Below are 21,523 nucleotides of genomic sequence, written 5' to 3'. Positions count from 1 at the left end.
CTGCTTCAGAGTACACTAGGTCGAACTCACTGGACGAAACAAGCGAGGTATCAGATCCAGGATATAGGAAAGTCTCTGTCCATTCACCACCAGGTGGCACCCCGAATGGTTCTGGAGACAACTGGAGGTCCTCTGCCTGGTCAGAGGGGTGTAGAGACTCATGGTTAACCTCTGCTTCGGAGTACACTAGGTTGGACTCACTGGACGAAGCGAGCGAGGTATCAGGTACAGAGTATAGGAGAGTCTCTGTCCTTTCGCTACCAGGTAGCACCCCGAAGGGTTCAGGAGACAACTGGAGGTCCTCCGCCTGGTCGGAGGGGTGTAGAGACTCGGGGGTAACTACCACTTTGGGGTACCCATTGTCAGGCTCACAGGACGAAGCGGACAAAGTATCGAGTACCGGGTGTAGAGAAGTCTCTCTCCATTTGTTATCGAGTGGTATCCCGGAGGATTCAGGAGGCAACAGGGGGTCCTCCACCAGGTAGTAGAGGTGCACAGACTCTGAGGTAACCACAGCTTTGGAGCATCCTTGGACATGCACACCGGTTAAAGTGGGTGAAGCATCTGATGCCGGGTGCAGGAAGTTCTCCTGTGTGGAGTCTGGATGGGCAGAAGTCTCTTCGGGCAGGAGAACTGGTGCACTACCCACGCACATTACCCGTTGGGGCTTCTCCGGGATACAGGGAGATGAAGCTTCAGTAGGGACTTCAAGGTTGGGGTCATGAGGTCTCAGGGAGGACAGACCCTGGCGTGACGGCTTGCCTCTACGACTAGCATGTCTGGACTGCCTCTTGAGGTTGGGAGAAGTATTCCGGAAAGCGTAGTCACCCTGTGAGGATTCTGGGTGGGCAGTAGTCTCATTGGGCTGGAGGACTATTGCGCTACCCACACACATTACCCATCGGGGCTGCTCCGGGATATTGGGAAGAGAAGCTTCAGCAGGGGCTTCAGGGTTAGGGTCCTCGAAGACCACACGAAAGGCCACCAGAAAGGCCTGCAGGTCAAGGACGACAGGATCCCATGCTTCCCATAGGGGGGTGACCCATTTCAAGGCATCACCCGCTAGGTAGTCAATCATAAAGGCCACTTTAGCCCAATCGGAAGGAAAATAGAGAGGGTAGGCCTTAAAGTGTAGCATGCATTGCTCCACAAATGCACGACACTGTCTTGGATCCCCATAGTAACGTGGCGGATCGGCAGGAACGAGAGCTGATAGATCCATCTGGACGGTGCGTAATTCGCCTGGAACTCAGCTAAGGGAAAAAAAAATTTATCTATTTATTTTTAATGCATGTATTCACTAGAAAACGTCTCAGAGAGCGAAGGCCGTGGGGCTCAACGGGAACCATGGCCTGAGCATGCTGTTATGCACACGCCCGGACTGACTGGCGTGTGCGGGAGTAGTGGTTCCACTGGACCATGAACCGGAGAGTGCCTGGAGGGGCGTGACTAAGTATCTGGCCGATCCGACCAAGGTGGCACGACGGCATACGACGCCAGTGCACCAAGGAGAAACCGGGCAGAGGGACCAGGTGCTACTCCAGGTCAAACTCCGGACACGGGGGTTGACCCACACAGGGATTACTGGAACAGGCATGTTAGGCTGGCACAGACTGGTGGATATAAGCGAACATGGCAGGTATGCAGACGGGTGGATACAGGCGAGTATGCAGGCGGGGAGGTACTGGCCGAAAGGATGGGCTGGAGCACAGAGAGGACAAGACCCAGTACAGACTGGGTCACAGAAACAGAACCGCAGATGCAGTAGCCAAATACAGCAGAGAGGGAATGCCCGAAGCGGTGGGCAAGAGCAGAGCAGGACGGGACTGCTGGAGCAGCGAGCGCAAGCAGAGCAGGACAGGACTGCCGGAGCAGCGAGCAGATGCAGAGCAGGACGGGACTGCCGGAGCAGCGAGCAGAAGCAGAGCAGGACAGGACTGATGGAGCAGCGAGCAGATGCAGAGCAGAAACCGCAGGAGCGGCAAGCAAGGCAAGAGCAGAGTGGAGACCGCAAGAGCGGCAAGCTAAGCAGGAGCAGAGCGGAAACCGCAGAGCGGCAAACAAGGCAGGAGCAGAGCGGAAACCGCAGAGCGGTAAACAAGGCAGGAGCAGAGCGGAAACCGCAGAGCGGTAAACAAGGCAGGAGCAGAGCGGAAACCGCAGAGCGGCTAAGTAGGCAGGAGCAGAGCGGAAACCGCAGAGCGGCAAACAAGGCAGGAGCAGAGCGGAAACCGCAGAGCGGTAAACAAGGCAGGAGCAGAGCGGAAACCGCAGAGCGGCTAAGTAGGCAGGAGCAGAGCGGAAACCGCAGAGCGGCTAAGTAGGCAGGAGCAGAGCGGAAACCGCAGAGCGGCAAACAAGGCAGGAGCAGAGCAGAAACCGCAGGAGCGGCCAGCAAGGCAAGAGCAGGGCAGAAACCGCAAGAGCGGCAAGCTAAGCAGGAGCAGAGCGGAAACCGCAGAGCGGTAAACAAGGCAGGAGCAGAGCGGAAACCGCAGAGCGGTAAACAAGGAAGGAGCAGAGCGGAAACCGCAGAGCGGTAAACAAGGCAGGATCAGAGCGGAAACCGCAGAGCGGCAAACAAAGCAGAGCAGGGGGGACAGGGCTCTGTTCACACGGAACAGACAGGAAGGGAAAGGCAGAGCCAGATACCCACAGGGTACTTGCAGTGAAGTAGCGAGTGGACCACAAACTCACAAACGGGAGTACAGAGACAACAAGCAGGAGTTAGGTACGAGTTCAGACTCTGCAGAAAAAGGAAGGGAACGGACATAGAGGCAAAACAGGTAAAGGATAGGAGAGAGTTCAGACTGGAACTGAGTGTACGGAGGAGACCGACACTGCAGCGGGATACAGGAGCGGGTCTGGGAATACGGCCCCCAGAGAGGCGGGACGAACAGGCAAGGAGCGTGTTCAGACAGGACAGACAAGATACAGGAGCGGGTCTAGGTAAACGGCCCCTAGAAGGCGGGAGGAACAGGTTAGGAGCGTGTTCAGACAGGACTGGAAATACAGCCTCCAGGAGAGGCAGCAGCAAGAGTACACAGACAGGACTCAGTTCAGACACGGGAACTGATACCGCAAGGCAGGAGATATAGACAGGACTCAGTTCAGACACGGGAACTGATACCGCAAGGCAGGAGACATAGACAGGACTCAGTTCAGACACGGGAACTGATACCGCAAGGCAGGAGACAAAGAACGGGACCTGGCACCTTCAGAGTGCAAGCACACACTGAATGAAACACTATGCTCAGGCAGGGATAGATGGGAGCAGCTGAGCTATATACCAGGTGACAGACAGCAATAGGCTGAGGACGCACAAAGGGTGTGACCCACAGCAGGTGCAAAAAGCAGGAAGTGATCGGGCGCCGCCCTTAAGCAGCAGAAACAGACACAAACAGACAGCATGGAGGGAAGCCAGAGAGACATTCTGGACAGGAGATCAAGTGCGCGCTCTTGCACAGTGGGAGATGGACCACTATGCAAGGACGCCGCAAGGTATGTTACACTCGCCACCAAGCGATCCTGAGAAAGGCTGGCCGGGCGATGGATCAAGCAGAGTCTACTGGCAATACCACCTTGGATACGCCCATTCTCGTCTGATCTCGGAAGCAAAGCAGGGCTGGGCTCAGACAGTACTTGGATGGGAGACCTCCTGGGAACACCGGGTGCCGTAGACCATTTTGATAACGTTTTGCCCTACTGCCCAGCTCGGCTAGCATGGAACGGCGCCTTGCCGGACACCGACCTTAAGTAACTTAGATGATGGAAGCCCCAAGGCCTCTGAGCCAGTTGGCAGCTAAGTACGCTACCCCGCCGCCTTCACGCAGGCCTGACACTGAGCTACTTGTCACGGCAAGGAGTGCTTATTGACTCCGCAGCTCGCCGTGTGGAAATGATGGCATTAAAAGCACCCGGGGCCGTGAAGGGGCCAGGCTTTCAGCAGGTGCCCAGGGAAGGTTTTGGATGCCGGCCGCCTAGCGAGGGCCAGCAGAAGTAACATGTATCTCTGCAAAGAAGCTTGTGTAACCAAGCCAGACGGCTGACAAAGAGCTAACCTCAGTGCAAGGAAGGTGCGGAAGGTGCGGAAGGAATTGGGGAGGGGGGGGTGATTCCTGATAGGGCCCTGAAATCATAAAACAGGCAGGAGAGTCTGACGCATGGTGACGGAGAGGTTGTAGGGGCAGATAGGGGGTGTTGTCACGTGCGAGCACGTGTGCATGCTGGCTTGTGTGTGAGAGTGCGCTTCCTAGGTGTGGCGCGCTGCAGACAGTCAAAGGGATTGTTCCCTTTCATTAAAAGTTAATCCCCGGCTGCAGGCTATTAGAAAGCAACTAACAGCGCTCTACTCAACCCTACCCGGGTCTACCGGTGAGTCTCGCCTCAGCTCCCGGCCTGTGGCATTGGCCGTGAAGCTGACGTTCCGTCGACAGCGCTGCAGCCGATCAGTGAGCTCAGCGGCTCTGAGTGGGGCGTTGTGTCTACAAGACCTTTTAAGGAAGCCAGCAAAAAAATTGAAGAGAAGGTAAAGCACAAAAGGACCTGGTCTTGCTGAGCACTGGAAAGGGCAGCCGGCAGCCAGACGTCAAAGTAGAAAAGCAGCAAGTGAGAGGCTTGTCTGTGCCTACGGCCACACCACCCTGAACTCGCCTGATCTCATCTGATCTAAGAAGCTAAGCAGGGTTGGGTCTGGTTAGTACTTAGATAGGAGACCGCCTGGCCTCTGAGCCAGTTGGCAGCTAAGTACGCTACCCCGCCGCCCTTCACGCAGGCCTGACACCGAGCTCTTTGCCACGGCTAAGAGTGCTTATTGACTCCGCAGCTCGCCATGTGGAAATGATGGCGTTAAAAGCACCCGGGGCCGTGAAGGGGCCAGGCTTTCAGCAGGTTCCCAGGGAAGGTTTTGGATGCCGGCCGCCTAGCGAGGGCCAGCAGAAGTAACATGTTTCTCTGCAAAGAAGCTTGTGTAACCAAGCCAGACGGCTGACAAAGAGCTAACCTCAGTGCAAGAAAGGCAAGGAAGGTGCGGAAGGAATTGGGGAGGGGGGGTGAATCCTGCTAGGGCCCTGAAATCATAAAACAGGCAGGAGAGTCTGACGCATGGTGACGGAGAGGTTGTAGGGGCAGATAGGGGGTGTTGTCATGTGCGAGCACGTGTGCATGCTGGCTTGTGTGTGAGAGTGCGCTTCCTAGGTGTGGCGCGCTGCAGACAGTCAAAGGGATTATTCCCTTTCATTAAAAGTTAATCCCCGGCTGCAGCCTATTAGAAAGCATCTAACCGCGCTCTACTCACCCTACCCGGGTCTACCGGTGAGTCTCGCCTCTGCTCCCGGCCTGTGGCATTGGCCGTGAAGCTGACGTTCCATCGACAGCGCTGCAGCCGATCAGTGAGCTCAGCGGCTCTGAGTGGGGCGTTGTGTCTACAAGACCTTTTAAGGAAGCCAGCAAAAAAATTGAAGAGAAGGGAAAGCACAAAAGGACCTGGTCTTGCTGAGCACTGGAAAGGGCAGCCGGCAGCCAGACTTCAAAGTAGGAAAGCAGCAAATGAGAAGCTTGTCTCTGCCTACGGCCACACCACCCTGAACACGCTCAATCTCATCTGATTTTGGAAGCTAAGCAGGGTCAGGCCTGGTTTGTACTTGGATGGGAGACTGTAGAATAATTCTATTCCTGTGTTATTTTTTTCTACTGAGGACTTCTCAAAGTATCAATATCACGATATTCTTATAAAAAAATATATCTATTTATTCTTGGATTGTCCATTAAAAAGAATCAGATTGCAGCAGGTACATACAATAATTAGTGATAAAGAAATTGTCCATTTGTCCATAATTAGCTTAATTGTTGAGATTCACCCGTCTTTCCTTGGATCCTGGCTGGTAAATCATGTCTTTGTCCAGCATGTGTCCAGGCCTACATGTCATCTGCTTCTCTGCATGAAGATTCTGTGTCTTGTGGGGTGGGCAGAGCAAGAGAGCACCCCCCTTTCTGTACCATGGGCTTTTATAGCCAGTCGTATGGACACCTGTTCTACATATGGTAGTGAACCAAAAATACACACACAAATAGCGCATGTCAACTAGACACGATGGCTGAGGCATAGAACTCAGAAAAATGATTATCGATTAACATTCCAAATGAATTTCCATAATTAACCATTTAACATTTCCCTCTTTTTTGAGAATAAAAGGACTTTAACTGAAAAATATCAAAAGAAGATACATTCATCAATCATTTTTTCTTTCCTTCTTCCTTGGCAATATCATTAAATTTCCATAATAATAATAATAGTAATAATAGTATCAATATCGGATTATTGCTATATAATGATGTGAATTCATGTTATGGTAAGCCGTGACTAATATTCATTTAATATGTATAATTATACTTCCCTATATCTAAATTGAAGCAATCGCGGGTTCAATCGTCATCATCTGATGTCATCGGGTCGTCGTCTCGTCTTCTTTTTGGTTCTTTTATAACACAGTCATTAGATGAAAACTCCTTTGAAATAAATTACAGCATGTAGATATTGTACAGTCCATAATTGTGTTCATTATTGTTCAGTCCATAAACTGTACTCTTTATTAGAAAGATCATATGTGTCAGTTGATAAGAAAACAAAGTCCATGGATGAAATGTAGCTTTAATATCTGTGCAGTGTCACCTGGACTTACGTTGGATCGTCTTTGGAATCTTCCGTGTGTCCGCACTGGTCTCGTGTCACTTTTGGAACAGATGTGACGTCTTTGGTCAGTAAAGCAAGGGTTAACTTGACACTTTCCTGCTTTATATAGCACCATAAACAGTACTCATTCCTTTATATACAGGACACATATGCCAGGTATTACCTGTTCACCAGCTTTCATTGAAGCGTTGCAGGTGATAAGAAACCACTGGAACGTGATGAAACTTGAACACAACACAGTACATATAGGATCATCGTCCTCTGCCGTCCTGGTGATCAGTGGTGTGAATTGTATTGTATGTAATGGACACAGTCTATTATAACACTCAGCATTCACACCTGTTACCTTCTGAGACGTCCGGATGTCAGTTGCTTCTTCTTGTAACTTTTGAGAATCTCTTTGATTTATAAAAATTAAAAGTCTTTATTAAGATAGAATTCATAATTGCGATGTCTTGATTGAAGTCTTCATTCCCTACTCTGATACCAAATCTGGCAGTTTTTCCTAACCTATAATATCACAGCGTACCATAGCAATCAGTAATATCCATCTAATTATTATCAAAATATTAAAATAAATTATGTTTGGAATAATAAACAATAATAGATAATAATTCATTATCAACCAAGTTCTCCATATGATAGAACATTTTTATGTCATAGGTGTAATTACCTTTTCCAACCCATAGGTGTCAGTGTATTTTGAAAAAACAAGTTTTTATATCTTTATTAAACCAATAATATCAAAGAATGTATACTCCTGAACCAAAATGAATAAATATATGAATGTATGAATGAATGAATGAATGAATAAATGAATGAATGAATTGTTGTGTTTACTCAGAAAATGTAAACATTTTTTTCCTTAGCAATATATATTTAATGAAGCAATACTCTTGTATTAGACATTACTTTATTAAATATTAATGTGTTTTCTCAATTGAGATATTGAACTCAAATAAAATCAAATGAGAATTAAAAAATGAAAATGAAAAAATAGAAAAATAAGAAGTATAATGTAAGAATAAAATTTTAAAAATGAAAAATAAAATTAAGAGTAAAAATAAGAATAAAAATAAAAATAAGGCCTTTAAATTTTAATGACAAATGCAGAGTAATTATATTCTCCATAAAAAATACCCTTATATCTCCATTATCTGGATGATTTCATATTTGTCATAACCTTGTACCACCAAAAAATATTAAATTATGCAACTTTGCATGTAATACCCTTCTTAATTATACCATAGTACCTTATTATTATTTCTTCTTTATTAAAATGTGTGGAAAATAAGTATTGATCAAAAGTGATTATGTAATCAGGATCAAAAACACATTTTCCCCCTTAATACCAAAAATATTATTTTATAAAATGTATGTATATATCAGAACCAAATTAAAAATAATTATTCTTCTAGAAATATTGTGCATAAATTTCATATCGATGAGTAGCATAGATTTGACTAAAGAGAGGTGTGTACCTATTTAGGTAACCATTAAAAATAATATTATAGTTATTCAAGAATATTATCATGTGGAAAATTATTCTAAATATAAATTTGCTTTGTAAATAATACCTAATTATGTATTATAATTTCCTCAGAATTAAATATATTTTTGTACCTTCATATAAAGAAACATTTTTTTTTTCAAACATACAAACATACGAGGCCTCTGTCACATCAATCACACTTAGCAGCTGCTGATTTACTCATCTGTCACCTTCACTCTGACATTCACAGATCTGTTCAACTCAAACATTCCACATATGAAGTTTTAGATATATATATATATATATATTTAACCCAAAATTGTTGTATCCCAATTTATTAATGCGCATTGCCATATCAATTGAATATCTTTATATTTCTTTGAATATTCCCCAAGTACATATTATATAATATGAGAGTAAGTCACTGGAATTTCAGACACTTGAAAAAACTCTTGTCTTAGATTCTTTTTTCACTGGCTGCCCGGTCTTAAGTTACATCAGTTGAAAATAGAATGAATGGGATCCTATACTATTAGCTCAAAGTTCAAAGGCCGCAGCTGTCACACGTCATGCTGTAAAGCTACTTTAATTTGCACGAACACTTCTTGCACAGAAAATATTAGCAACACAAAAGAATTAATAAGTATTACATATATATTATAGTTCAACTAGATATATTGTTATTATTTTAAAATGTTATACACATAAAATCATGCAATTTTTTCACTTCCTGTGTGAATAAAGAAATAAATCGATTTTAGAGTTCTTTGATCAAATCCTGCTTTGGAATGAAAACTCTAAGGAAATATAAGAAAATAAAATTAAATATCAAATTCATACAGAAACAGAATTATTTAAATATCTTATACATATATTTATTGGTTCTAATGTAATTCAAAATATTGCTACTTAAATTTATATATATGAAGTTCTAATTTATTAATTAATATATATATATATTTTATAAACGTATATATAAATACAATTATACGCAATCTCTACTTAGACAAGTGTATATAGATATATATATATATATATATATATATATATATATATATGTACTATTAGAAACTATGTAACTACAATTTTACTGTATAAGATTATAAATAAATATTGAGACATTGTATTACATTTTGATACAACATTATAATTGCAGTTTTTCCTTAGCTACTCCCTAAACCAAATCTTCTGTCTCTCTCAAATATCCCCAGGAACGCCCTATTTAGGAAAGACATTTTTCTATCCTTCAAAACCTCAGAGAACTGCCTGTTCTTCTGTCCACATTCCATGACGTCACTGTGAGTTGGTCGTCTCACCTGTCTCTGTCCATCAGTTTCAGCCATTTTCCATTTTAGAGAATCACAGTTCTGACTGAGAATTAACTCATTCTGTGGAGAGATGGATCTTTGCACTGGCTGATATGGCTTATAACATATATGAAATCTTCTGCGTATTTGATAGAGTTCACTATGGGGATGACTCAGTCTAGGAGAGTTTGATATTGGATTTTGGTAAGATTTTACCTTTCCTGGTTTTATAAATTTAGCTTGATTTATTTTCTTTTCACGATTCTCATGTTTTCTAACAAAATCCAGCATCTGCGCACATTCAAATAATGAATTTTTTTGTGATGCCATAACTTGGGAAACTGAATTTAGGAATTTGAATTTTTGTACAAAAGTTGTTATCATATGTTGTACTTTTCCATTTTTGATGAGAGCTTTGTACAACCGTTCAAATATGGACATGAATGTATATGTACATTCCTTCCTACCAATCCTTAGTTTCTGCAGATCTTCTATGTTGGGAAAATCCTTTGTGACACAATAAATCAAATATCTTAATCTGTCCGAATCATTTTCCCATCCATTAGGAGAGTCATTTTCACAGGGCATTAAATGTAAACGTCTGGACAATGTCACAGGAATCCATATTTTACATAATTGATTCCTCTCCTCATTGGATAAATCAAACTTATCAGAGAAGCTCTCAAATGTCTCTGAATTTCTACAGGCATGGATTTTGACATCATATTTTGGCATGATTTTGTATAATTTCAGCAAATTTTTCCTCATTTTAATTTGGCATTGTGCCTGGGTAATTCCAGAATTCTCTGATATTTTTAGTGGCTCTTGCACGTCCGTTCCTCCTACGTCACTCACGTCTCCTCCCACATCACCTAGTATGTCGGTTTCTCGTATGTCAGTCATGTCTCCTCCCATGTCAGGTTTCTGTATGTCCGTCTCTTGGTCAGACCCAAGGTCACCTTCAGTTACAGACACGTGTCTTACTTCTTGTTCATTTTCCACATTACAGTCAGAATCAGTATCACCGTCTGACACTTCTACACTATTTTCCTGCTTAGAAATCTCTAACACAAGACTATGAAAAAAATCTACCAAATGTAGAATATTTCTCAATTTCTGTTTGTCTCTATTTACCAATTTAGAAGTTAACTGTAAATTCTGCAATTCACATTCTTTGTATAAACTGAGCCACAAAACTTCTATGTCATCTCCTACATTAACTTTGAAATTAATATTACTTTGTTTAGCAAAAGAAGAAATTATATCCATATTTTGCTTACCTTAAGATTCCTTGGCTTCTCTTTATCAGCACGTCCTGTCTTCAGTTCGTCTGATTCTTTTCCTGTGTGATTCTGTTCCTTGTTAGTACCTCTGCTTCCTGTCTTTCCTCAGTCTGTAGGTCCTTTCTGCTTCTCGTGACAAACTAGTGAATTTAATGACACGTGAACAACAGCTGTTCAGCTCGTCAGGACTCCCCCCTTGTTCACGGAAGAAATTCACTTACTTAATTTAAAAAACAAAAAAACAGGACTGGCTGGCTCACCATTGTAAAATAATACTCTTCCTGTATTATTTTTTTCTACTGAGTACTTCTCAAAGTATCAATATCATGATATTTTTATAAAAAAAATGTACCTATTTATTCTTGGATTGTCCATTAAAAAGAATCAGATTGCAGCAGGTACATACAATAATTAGTTATAAAGTAATTGTCCATTTGTCCATAATTAGCTTAATTGTTGAGATTCACCCATCTTTCCTTGGATCCTGGCTGGTAAATCATGTCTTTGTCCAGCATGTTTCCAGGCCTACATGTCATCTGCTTCTCAGCATGAAGATTCTGTGTCTTGTGGGGTGGGCAGAGCAAGAGAGCCCCCCCTTTCTGTACCATGGGCTTTTATAGCCAGTCGCATGGACACCTGTTCTACATATGGTAGTGAACCAAAAATACACACACAAATAGCGCATGTCAACTAGACACGATGGCTGAGGCATAGAACTCAGAAAAATGATTATCGATTAACATTCCAAATGAATTTCCATAATTAACCATTTAACAGAGACCGCCTGGGATTGCCAGGTGCTGTAGGCTTTTGCTTTTTCCTTCCTTCCACCAGCAGGGGGCACTCTCTTTTATGCCTTTTTTCCATTCCCTTTCACAAGTGCCACATTCATTCTCTTTTCTTTTTTCATTTGCTTTCTATCTTGCGCTATTTCATCTCTGCAAAATACCAGCATCCTTCTGATCACCGTGGGCCTCCAGCATTGTTGCTTATTTACTTTTAATACTAGGCTCCTTTTCACCAGGACCAGCGTCTCCCGGGTGGCTGGAGGCAACCACCGGTAACCCCAATCAGAAGACCTTTGCAGGCAACACGACCCTCCCCCCTGAAGAGCAGCTCAAAGTCACTGGCAACCATCTCACCCTCTTCCTTCATTCACCCCTGGACGTCTGGCTCCGCCCCCAAGTTACGGGTCCAGCTTGCTCTTTCTGTCACATTACCGCGATGAAGGGTTTAGCCTGCAGGAGACCCTGCGCCGAGCCATTTTTGAAGACACCTGATGCGGCGGGTGAATCACTGCTAAACAAACCACACCAGTAAGGACGGCACAGCCTTTGCATGGACCCTTCGGAGCCCGCCCCGTCACGGCCAGATTGCTCGCCATCAAGCGATTCTGAGAAAGGCTGGCCGGGCGATGGATCGAGCAGCATCTACTGGCCATACCACCTTGGATACGCCCGATCTCGTCTGATCTCGGAAGCAAAGCAGGGCTGGGCTCAGACAGTACTTGAATGGGAGACCACCTGGGAAGACCGGGTGCTGTAGACCGTTTTGATGACCTTTTGCCCTACTGCCCAGCTCGGCTAGCATGGAACGGCGCCTTGCCGGACACCGACCTTAAGTAACTTAGATGATGGAAGCCCCAAGGCCTCTGAGCCAGTTGGCAGCTAAGTACGCTACCCCGCCGCCTTCACGCAGGCCTGACACCGAGCTCCTTACCACGGCTAGGAGTGCTTATTGACTCCGCAGCTCGCCGTGTGGAAATGATGGCGTTAAAAGCACCCGGGGCCGTGAAGGGGCCAGACTTTCAGCAGGTGCCCAGGGAAGGTTTTGGATGCCGGCCGCCTAGCGAGGGCCAGCAGAAATAACATGTTTCTCTGCAAAGAAGCTTGTGTAACCAAGCCAGGCGGCAGCCAAAGAGCTAACCTCAGTGCAAGGAAGGCAAGGAAGGTAAGTAAGGTGCGGAAGGAATTGGGGAGGGGGGGGTGATTCCTGCTAGGGCCCTGAAATCATAAAACAGGCAGGAGAGTCTGACACATGGTGACGGAGAGGTTGTAGGGGCAGATAGGGGGTGTTTTCACGTGCGAGCACGTGTGCATGCTGGCTTGTGTGTGAGAGTGCGCTTCCTAGGTGTGGCGCGCTGCAGACAGTCAAAGGGATTGTTCCCTTTCATTAAAAGTTAATCCCTGACTGCAGGATATTAGAAAGCAACTAACCGCACTCTACTCACGCTACCCGGGTCTACCGGTGAGTCTCGCCTCTGCTCCCGGCCTGTGGCATTGGCCGTGAAGCTGACGTTCCGTCGACAGCGCTGCAGCCGATCAGTGAGCTCAGCGGCTCTGAGTGGGGCGTTGTGTCTACAAGACCTTTTTAAGGAAGCCAGCAAAAAAATTGAAGAGAAGGGAAAGCACAAAAGGACCTGGTCTTGCTGAGCACTGGAAAGGGCAGCCGGCAGCCAGACTTCAAAGTAGATAAGCAGCAAGTGAGAGGCTTGTCTCTGCCTGATCTTGTCGGATTTCAGAAGCTAAGCAGGGTCAGGCCTGGCTAGTACTTGGATGGGAGACCACTTGGGAATACCAGGTCCCGTAGGCTTTTGCTTTTTCCTTCCTTCCTTCCACCAGCAGGGGGCACTCTCTTCTATGCCTTTTTTCCATTCCCTTTCACAAGTGCACACATTCATTCTCTTTTCTTTTTTTCATTTGCTTTCTCTCTTGCGCTATTTCATCTCTGCAAAATACCAGCATCCTTCTGATCACCGTGGGCCTCCAGCATTGTTGCTTATTTACTTTTAATACTAGGCTCCTTTTCACCAGGACCAGCGTCTCTCGCGTGGCTGGAGGCAACCACCGGTAACCCCAAGCAGAAGACCTTTGCAGGCAACACGACCCTCCCCCCTGAAGAGCAGCTCAAAGTCATTTGCAACCATCTCACCCTCTTCCTTCATTCACCCCTGGACGTCTCGCTCCGTCCCCAAGTTACGGGTCCAGCTTGCTCTTTCTGTCCCGTTACCGCGATGAAGAGTTTAGCCTGCAGGAGACCCTGCGCCGAGCCATTTTTGAAGACACCTGATGCGGCGGGTGAATCACTGCTAAATAAACCACACCTGTAGGGACGGCACAGCCTTTGCATGGACCCTTCGGAGCCCGCCCCGTCACGGCCAGATTGCTCGCCACCAAGCGATCCTGAGAAAGGCTGGCCCGGTGATGGATCGAGCAGCGTCTACTGGCCATACCACCATGGATACGCCTGATCTCGTCTGATCTCGGAAGCAAAGCAGGGCTGGGCTCGTACAGTACTTGGATGGGTTAACTCCTGGGAACACCGGGTGCTGTAGACCATTTTGATGACGTTTTGCCCTACTGCACAGCTCGGCTAGCATGGAACGGCGCCTTGCCGGACACCGACCTTAAGTAACTTAGTTGATGGAAGCCCCAAGGCCTCTGAGCCAGTTGGCAGCTAAGTACGCTACCCCGCCGCCTTTACGCAGGCCTGACACCGAGCTCCTTGCCACGGCTAGGAGTGCTTATTGACTCCGCAGCTCGCCGTGTGGAAATGATGGTGTTAAAAGCACCCGGGGCCGTGAAGGGGCCAGGCTTTCAGCAGGTGCCCAGGGAAGGTTTTGGATGCCGGCTGCCTAGCGAGGGCCAGCAGAAGTAACATGTTTCTCTGCAAAGAAGCTTGTGTAACCAAGCCAGACGGCTGCCAAAGAGCTAACCTCAGTGCAAGGAAGGCAAGGAAGGTGCGGAAGGAATTGGGGAGGGGGGGGTGATTCCTGCTAGGGCCCTGAAATCATAAAACAGGCAGGAGAGTCTGACGCATGGTGACGGAGAGGTTGTATAGGCAGATAGGGGGTGTTGTCACGTGCGAGCACGTGTGCATGCTGGCTTGTGTGTGAGAGAGCGCTTCCTAGGTGTGGCGCGCTGCAGACAGTCAAAGGGATTGTTCACTTTCATTAAAAGTTAATCCCCGGCTGCAGCCTATTAGAAAGCAACTAACCGCGCTCTACTCACCCTACCCGGGTCTACAGGTGAGTGTCGCCTCTGCTCCCGGCCTGTGGCATTGGCCGTGAAGCTGACGTTCCGTCGACAGCTCTGCAGCCGATCAGTGAGCTCAGCGGCTCTGAGTGGGGCTTTGTGTCTACAAGACCTTTTAAGGAAGCCAGCCAAAAAATTGAAGAAAAGGGAAAGCACAAAAGGACCTGGTCTTGCTGAGCACTGGAAAGGGCAGCCAGCAGCCAAACGTCAAAGTAGAAAAGCAGCAAGTGAGAGGCTTGTCTGTGCCTTAAAAGTAGAAAAGCAGCAAGTGAGAGGCTTGTCTGTGCCTACCGCCAAACCACCCTGAACATGCCCAATCTTGCCTGATCTTGGAAGCTAAGCAGGGTTGGGCCTGGTTAGTACTTGGATGGGAGACCACCTGCAAATACCAGGCGCTGTAGGCTTTTGCTTTTTCCTTCCTTCCACCAGCAGGGGGCACTCTCTTCTATGCCTTTTTTCCATTCCCTTTCACAAGTGCACACATTCATTCTCTTTTCTTTTTTTCATTTGCTTTCTCTCTTTCGCTATTTCATCTCTGCAAAATACCAGCATCCTTCTGACCACCGTGGGCCTCCAGCATTGTTGCTTATTTACTTTTAATACTAGGCTCCTTTTCACCAGGACCAGCGTCTCTCGCGTGGCTGGAGGCAACCACCGGTAACCCCAAGCAGAAGACCTTTGCAGGCAACACGACCCTCCCCCCTGAAGAGCAGCTCAAAGTCATTTGCAACAATCTCACCCTCTTCCTTCATTCACCCCTGGACGTCTCGCTCCGTCCCCAAGTTACAGGTCCAGCTTGCTCTTTCTGTCACATTACCACGATGAAGGGTTTAGCCTACAGGAGACCCTGCGCCGAGCCATTTTTGAAGACACCTGATGCGGCGGGTGAATCACTGCTAAATAAACCACACCTGTAGGGACGGCACAGCCTTTGCATGGACCCTTCGGAGCCCGCCCCGTCACGGCCAGATTGCTCGCCACCAAGCGATCCTGAGAAAGGCTGGCCGGGTGATGGATCGAGCAGCGTCTACTGGCCATACGACCTTGGATACGCCTGATCTCATCTGATCTCGGAAGCAAAGCAGGGCTGGGCTCGTACAGTACTTGGATGGGATAACTCCTGGGAACACCGAGTGCTGTAGACCATTTTGATGACGTTTTGCCCTACTGCCCAGCTCGGCCAGCATGGAACGGCGCCTTGCCGGACACCGACCTTAAGTAACTTAGATGATGGAAGCCCCAAGGCCTCTGAGCCAGTTGGAAGCTAAGTACGCTACCCCGCCGCCCTTCACGCAGGCCTGACACCGAGCTCCTTGCCACGGCTAGGAGTGCTTATTGACTCCGCAGCTCGCTGTGTGGAAATGATGGTGTTAAAAGCACTCGGGGCCGTGAAGGGGCCAGGCTTTCAGCAGGTGCCCAGGGAAGGTTTTGGATGCCGGCCGCCTAGCGAGGGCCAGCAGAAGTAACATGTTTCTCTGCAAAGAAGCTTGTGTAACCAAGCCAGACGGCTGACAAAGAGCTAACCTCAGTTCAAGGAAGGTGCGGAAGGAATTGGGGAGTGGGTGGGGTGATTCCTGCTAGGGCCCTAAAATCATAAAACAGGCAGGAGAGTCTGACGCATGGTGACGGAGAGGTTGTAGGGGCAGATAGGGGGTGTTGTCACGTGCGAGCACGTGTGCATGCTGGCTTGTGTGTGAGCGTGCGCTTCCTAGGTGTGGCGCGCTGCAGACAGTCAAAGGGATTGTTACCTTTCATTAAAAGTTAATCCCCGGCTGAAGCCTATTAGAAAGCAACTAACTGCGCTCTACTCACCCTACCCGGGTCTACCGGTGAGTCTCGCCTCTGCTCCCGGCCTGTGGCATTGGCCGTGAAGCTGACGTTCCGTCGACAGCGCTGCAGCCGATCAGTGAGCTCAGCGGCTCTGAGTGGGGCGTTGTGTCTACACGACCTTTTAAGGAAGCCAGCAAAAAAATTGAAGAGAAGGGAAAGCACAAAAGGACCTGGTCTTGCTGAGCAATGGAAAGGGCAGCCGGCAGCCAGACGTCAAAGTAGAAAAGCAGCAAGTGAGAGGCTTGTCTCCGCCTACTGCCACACCACCCTGAACACGCCTGATCTTGTCTGATCTCAGAAGCTAAGCAGGGTCAGGCCTGGTTAGTACTTGGATGGGAGACTGCCTGGGACTGCCATGTGCTGTAGGATTTTGCTTTTTCCTTCCTTCCACCAGCAGGGGGCACTCTCTTCTATGCCTTTTTTCCATTCCCTTTCACAAGTGCACACATTCATTCTCTTTTCTTTTTTTCATTTGCTTTCTCTCTTGCGCTATTTCATCTCTGCAAAATACCAGCATCCTTCTGATCACCGTGGGCCTCCAGCATTGTTGCTTATTTACTTTTAATACTAGGCTCCTTTTCACCAGGACCAGCGTCTCCCGCGTGGCTGGAGGCAACCACCGGTATCCCCAAGCAGAAGACCTTTGCAGGCAACACGACCCTCCCTCCTGAAGAGCAGCTCAAAGTCACTGGCAAACATCTCACCCTCTTCCTTCATTCACCCCTGGACGTCTCGCTCCGCCCCCAAGTTACGGGTCCAGCTTGCTCTTTCTGTCACATTACCGCGATGAAGGGTTTAGCCTGCAGGAGACCCTGCGCCGAGACATTTTTGAAGACACCTGATGCGGCGGGTGAATCACTGCTAAACAAACCACACCTGTAGGGACGGCACAGCCTTTGCAGGGACCCTTCAGAGCCCGCCCCGTCACGGCCAGATTGCTCGCCACCAAGCGTGTTACAACTCTCCTGTTAGGTTTTTTTTTGTTTGCTGGTCACATGACCATTTTGCCTATTTAATCCGGCTCCGCCCTCCTGGCTTTGCTGGACTTCATTTGTATTTACTACTGTTGAGCTAGCTTGTTGCTCTGTTGCCGTTCTCTGTTAGTTCTGCTAGGTCTTCTGACCCCTATGCCTTTTTGTTGTGTGTTTGTCTTTGACTGCTACTATTTCTGCTAGGAGGTGTCCAACTTTTCCCAGTCCCTAGATCTTGTAGGGATCCCTCCCTCACATCTATAGGTCTGCGTTTAGACTAGCCGAGGACTTTAGCGGGTCTGATCGCAGGATCAGGTTCCCCGTTACATCATAGGGATCTAGTTTAGTTCTATTGTAGGGATAGATCTCCTTTCTTTCCATAGTCTCTGTAGCAGATCATAACAGTAATTCCAGCCATAAAAAAAAAAAAAAAAAAAATTTCTCTAAGGAAAGACCTCCAGTTTTCCATCATGGTCTCGGTGCAAGATTTGGCTCAACGCTTGCAGGGACTCTCTCTGGAGGTGACCAAGCTCCAACAACACGTGAGTAGCTGTTCTGGAGCGCATTTTGTGGAACCTAAGGTACGTCTGCCTGATCTATTTTTTGGCAAACAACAAGATTTTTTTTCTTTTAAAAATGCTTGTCTATTATATTTTCGTTTGAGACCCGGATCCTCTGGTGATGAATCACAGCGCATAGGGATCATAATGTCACTTTTGCGCAAAGATCCTCAGGGATGGGCCTTCTCTCTCCAACCTAGTGATCCGTGCTTTAGATCAGTGGATAGTTTTTTTTCTGCTTTGGGTTTGTTGTACGATGATCCTGATCGTGTCTCATCTGCTGAGTCTCAATTAAGACGTTTCAGGCAGGGATCAGGTAATGTGGAAAAATATTGTTCTCACTTCCGTCGGTGGTCTGCCCAGGTGGGGTGGAATGATTCTGCTTTGAAAAGCTTGTTTCTTGCAGGGCTATGTGAAAGGGTAAAGGATTTACTGATTGCTTATCCCACACCTGGAAACTTGCAGGAGGCAATGCAATTAGCTATACGGGTGGACAGGAGACTGCGTGAAAGGGTTAATGAGAGCAAATCCTCTGCTATGTCAGCTTCGAGTCCTGAGAGGTTCTGTGCTGACAATGGAGAGCCGATGGAAATTGGGGCGATGGCACCCCGCTCTCAGGAAAAAGACCGCCGACTTTCTGAAGGCTTGTGTTTCTATTGCGGAAATTCTGGTCATTTTATTAAGAGCTGTGTGCTTCGTAAGAAGAAAGAAAAAAAAATGGTCAGTAATGCTCGTATTGCCTGTTTAAATTCTAAGGGAGTATTCCTATCTGCCACTACTGCTGCTCTGGATGAATTAATTGAATTTCGGGTATTTGTGGATTATGGATCTACTCTGAATGTGATTGATGGGGGATTCTTGGAAAAACTTAGATTAGAACCTAAAACTTTGTCATCCCCTATTGCTGTGGTTTCTGTCGATGGCTCTCCCTTGAAGAGTGTTACTCACAAGGTCTGTGAACTTCCCCTCACTATTAATGGTATTCATCAAGAGAATTTGGATTTGGTGGTATTGGATAATTTGCCTTCTCCAGTAATATTGGGGTTACCCTGGTTAAAATTGCACAATCCTGTACTGGATTGGTCTACCAATGAAATTAAGTCCTGGAGCCCTAAGTGTTATGACAAGTGTTGTAACGGGCGCATTGCTGCTGTGGATAGAGGGGAATTGCCTGTACCTATTCAGGATTTTTGGAGAGTTTTTTCTGAGGAGGAGTCGCAGGTTTTGCCTCCCCATAGAGACTATGATTGTACCATTGAATTTGTCCCTGGCGCGACTCTTCCTAAGAGTCGTTTATTTAATCTTACTATTCCTGAAAGAAAGGCTTTGGAAGAATACATACAGACAAGCTTGGCCGCCGGTCACATTAGGCCTTCCAAGTCTCCTGTGGCTGTTGGATTTTTTTTTGTAAAAAAAAAAGATGGCGGTTTACGTCCTTGTCTGGACTTTCGTGAGATTAATAAAATTACTGTACGCAATCCTTACCCACTGCCATTGATTCCTGATTTATTTAACCAGTTAGTGGGGGCCAAGTGGTTCTCTAAAATTGATCTCCGGGGGGCATACAATTTGTTGCGCATGAAGGAGGGTGATGAATGGAAGACTGCTTTTAACACTCCTGTGGGTCATTTTGAGAATCTGTTTATGCCTTTTAGTCTCACCAATGCTCCAGCATTTTTTCAGAATCTTATTAATGATATCCTTAGACCTTTAATCGGCAAAAATGTGGTTGTGTATTTGGATGACATTTTGATTTATTCGCCGGATCTGGAGTCTCATTGGCGGAGCGTACGTGAGGTATTACAGTTATTAATGGACAATTCGCTTTTTGATAAGCTGGAGAAATGTGAGTTCGCTGTACAGAGAATTAGTTTTTTGGGCTACATTATCTCCAGTGAAGGTTTTGAGATGGACCCGGTTAAAGTTCAAGCTGTGCAGGAATGGCCTAGGCCTATTGGTTTGAAATCGATACAGAGGTTTTTGGGTTTCGCCAATTATTACAGAAAATTCATAAAAAAAATTTCTATTATTGTCAAACCGCTGACCGATCTCACCAGGAAAGGTTCTAATGCGGTTCAGTGGACTTCTGAGACCATTGAAGCTTTTGTGTTTCTAAAGGAGAGGTTCACCTCTGCTCCCATCCTTATGCAGCCTGATGTGACTAAGCCGTTTTTGGTTGAGGTTGATGCTTCTTCGGTGGGGGTTGGTGCGGTGTTGTCTCAGGAAAACAAGGATGGAGTACATCCCTGTGCCTTTTTTTCAAAAAATTTTTCCGAGACTGAACCTAATTATGATATTGGTAATCGGGAATTGCTGGCGATTAAACTCGCATTTGAACACTGGCGTCATCTCTTGGAAGGTGCTGAATTTCCCATTTAGGTTTTCACTGATCATAAAAATCTGATCTACCTTGATGCTGCCAAGCGCTTGAATGCCCGTCAGGCTAGGTGGGCACTTTTTTTCTCGCGGTTTAATTTTTCCGTTACTTACATCCCGGGTACCAAGAATGTTAAAGCGGATGCTTTGTCTCGCAGCTTTTCTCCCATGGTCGGTGTTGAGGAGGAAGAGGAGACCATTTTACAAGAAGGTGTTGTGATTGCTGCTTTGGACTCCGTTTTGGAGGATGAGATTCTTAAAGCACAGGAGAATGCCCCATCTAACACTCCCCATGGGAGGTTGTTTGTGCCTAGGACCTTTAGGAGAGATTTGTTTGTTGAGTGTCATGAGTCTCGGTTGGCAGGTCATCCAGGAATTTCTGAGACCAAGAGACTTGTGGGTCGCAGTTTTTGGTGGCCTGGATGGCAGAAGGAAGTCATTAAGTGGGTGCGCCAATGTACTGTGTGTGCAAGATCCAAGTCTTCGCATGCTCCTGCTGCGGGGTTGCTTTGCCCTCTGGAGGTTCCTAGTGCACCTAGGACACATCTGGCTATGGACTTTATTACTGACCTTCCTCCCTCTGAAGGTTTCACGGTCATCTGGGTGGTCGTGGACCGTTTTAGCAAGATGTGTCACTTGGTTCCCTTCATCAAACTGCCTTGCGCTAAGACACTCGCTAAGGCCTTTGTCAAGGAGATTGTCAGACTACATGGTGTTCCTACTGACATTTTTTCTGATAGGGGACCTCAGTTCGTGGCTCGTTTTTGGCGTGCCTTTTGTGACAGGTTGGGAGTTCATTTGTCGTTTTCATCCGGATATCATCCTGAGTCTAATGGCCAGACAGAAAGGAAGAACCAGGATGTTGAGCAGTTCTTGCGTTGTTTTGTGGCAGACAATCAAGAGGGGTGGTCTGAGTTTCTGCCACTTGCTGAATTTGCTCTTAACAACCATACATCCTCTTCTGCTGGGTATTCGCCTT

At 46.7% G+C, this 21,523-nt stretch overlaps 6 pseudogenes; all 6 read left to right on the top strand.

Moving 5' to 3' along the window:
* The first annotated feature begins 3,563 nt into the window (after positions 1-3,563).
* On the top strand, positions 3,564-3,683 carry LOC141269327 (5S ribosomal RNA; annotated as a pseudogene).
* An 8,518-nt stretch (positions 3,684-12,201) lies between these two features.
* Positions 12,202-12,321, top strand: LOC141267956 (5S ribosomal RNA; annotated as a pseudogene).
* Positions 12,322-13,990: 1,669 nt separating this feature from the next.
* Positions 13,991-14,110, top strand: LOC141269065 (5S ribosomal RNA; annotated as a pseudogene).
* A 982-nt stretch (positions 14,111-15,092) lies between these two features.
* Positions 15,093-15,211, top strand: LOC141268494 (5S ribosomal RNA; annotated as a pseudogene).
* Positions 15,212-15,832: 621 nt separating this feature from the next.
* Positions 15,833-15,952, top strand: LOC141269302 (5S ribosomal RNA; annotated as a pseudogene).
* A 935-nt stretch (positions 15,953-16,887) lies between these two features.
* Positions 16,888-17,006, top strand: LOC141269697 (5S ribosomal RNA; annotated as a pseudogene).
* The last annotated feature ends 4,517 nt before the right edge of the window (positions 17,007-21,523 follow it).

Source organism: Phyllobates terribilis, unplaced genomic scaffold (genome assembly GCF_046119375.1).
Source record: "Phyllobates terribilis strain yellow unplaced genomic scaffold, ASM4611937v1 Scaffold_4__5_contigs__length_816908805, whole genome shotgun sequence".
NCBI classification, from domain to species: Eukaryota; Metazoa; Chordata; class Amphibia; order Anura; family Dendrobatidae; genus Phyllobates; species Phyllobates terribilis.
This window is presented reverse-complemented; position numbering and strand designations above follow the sequence as displayed.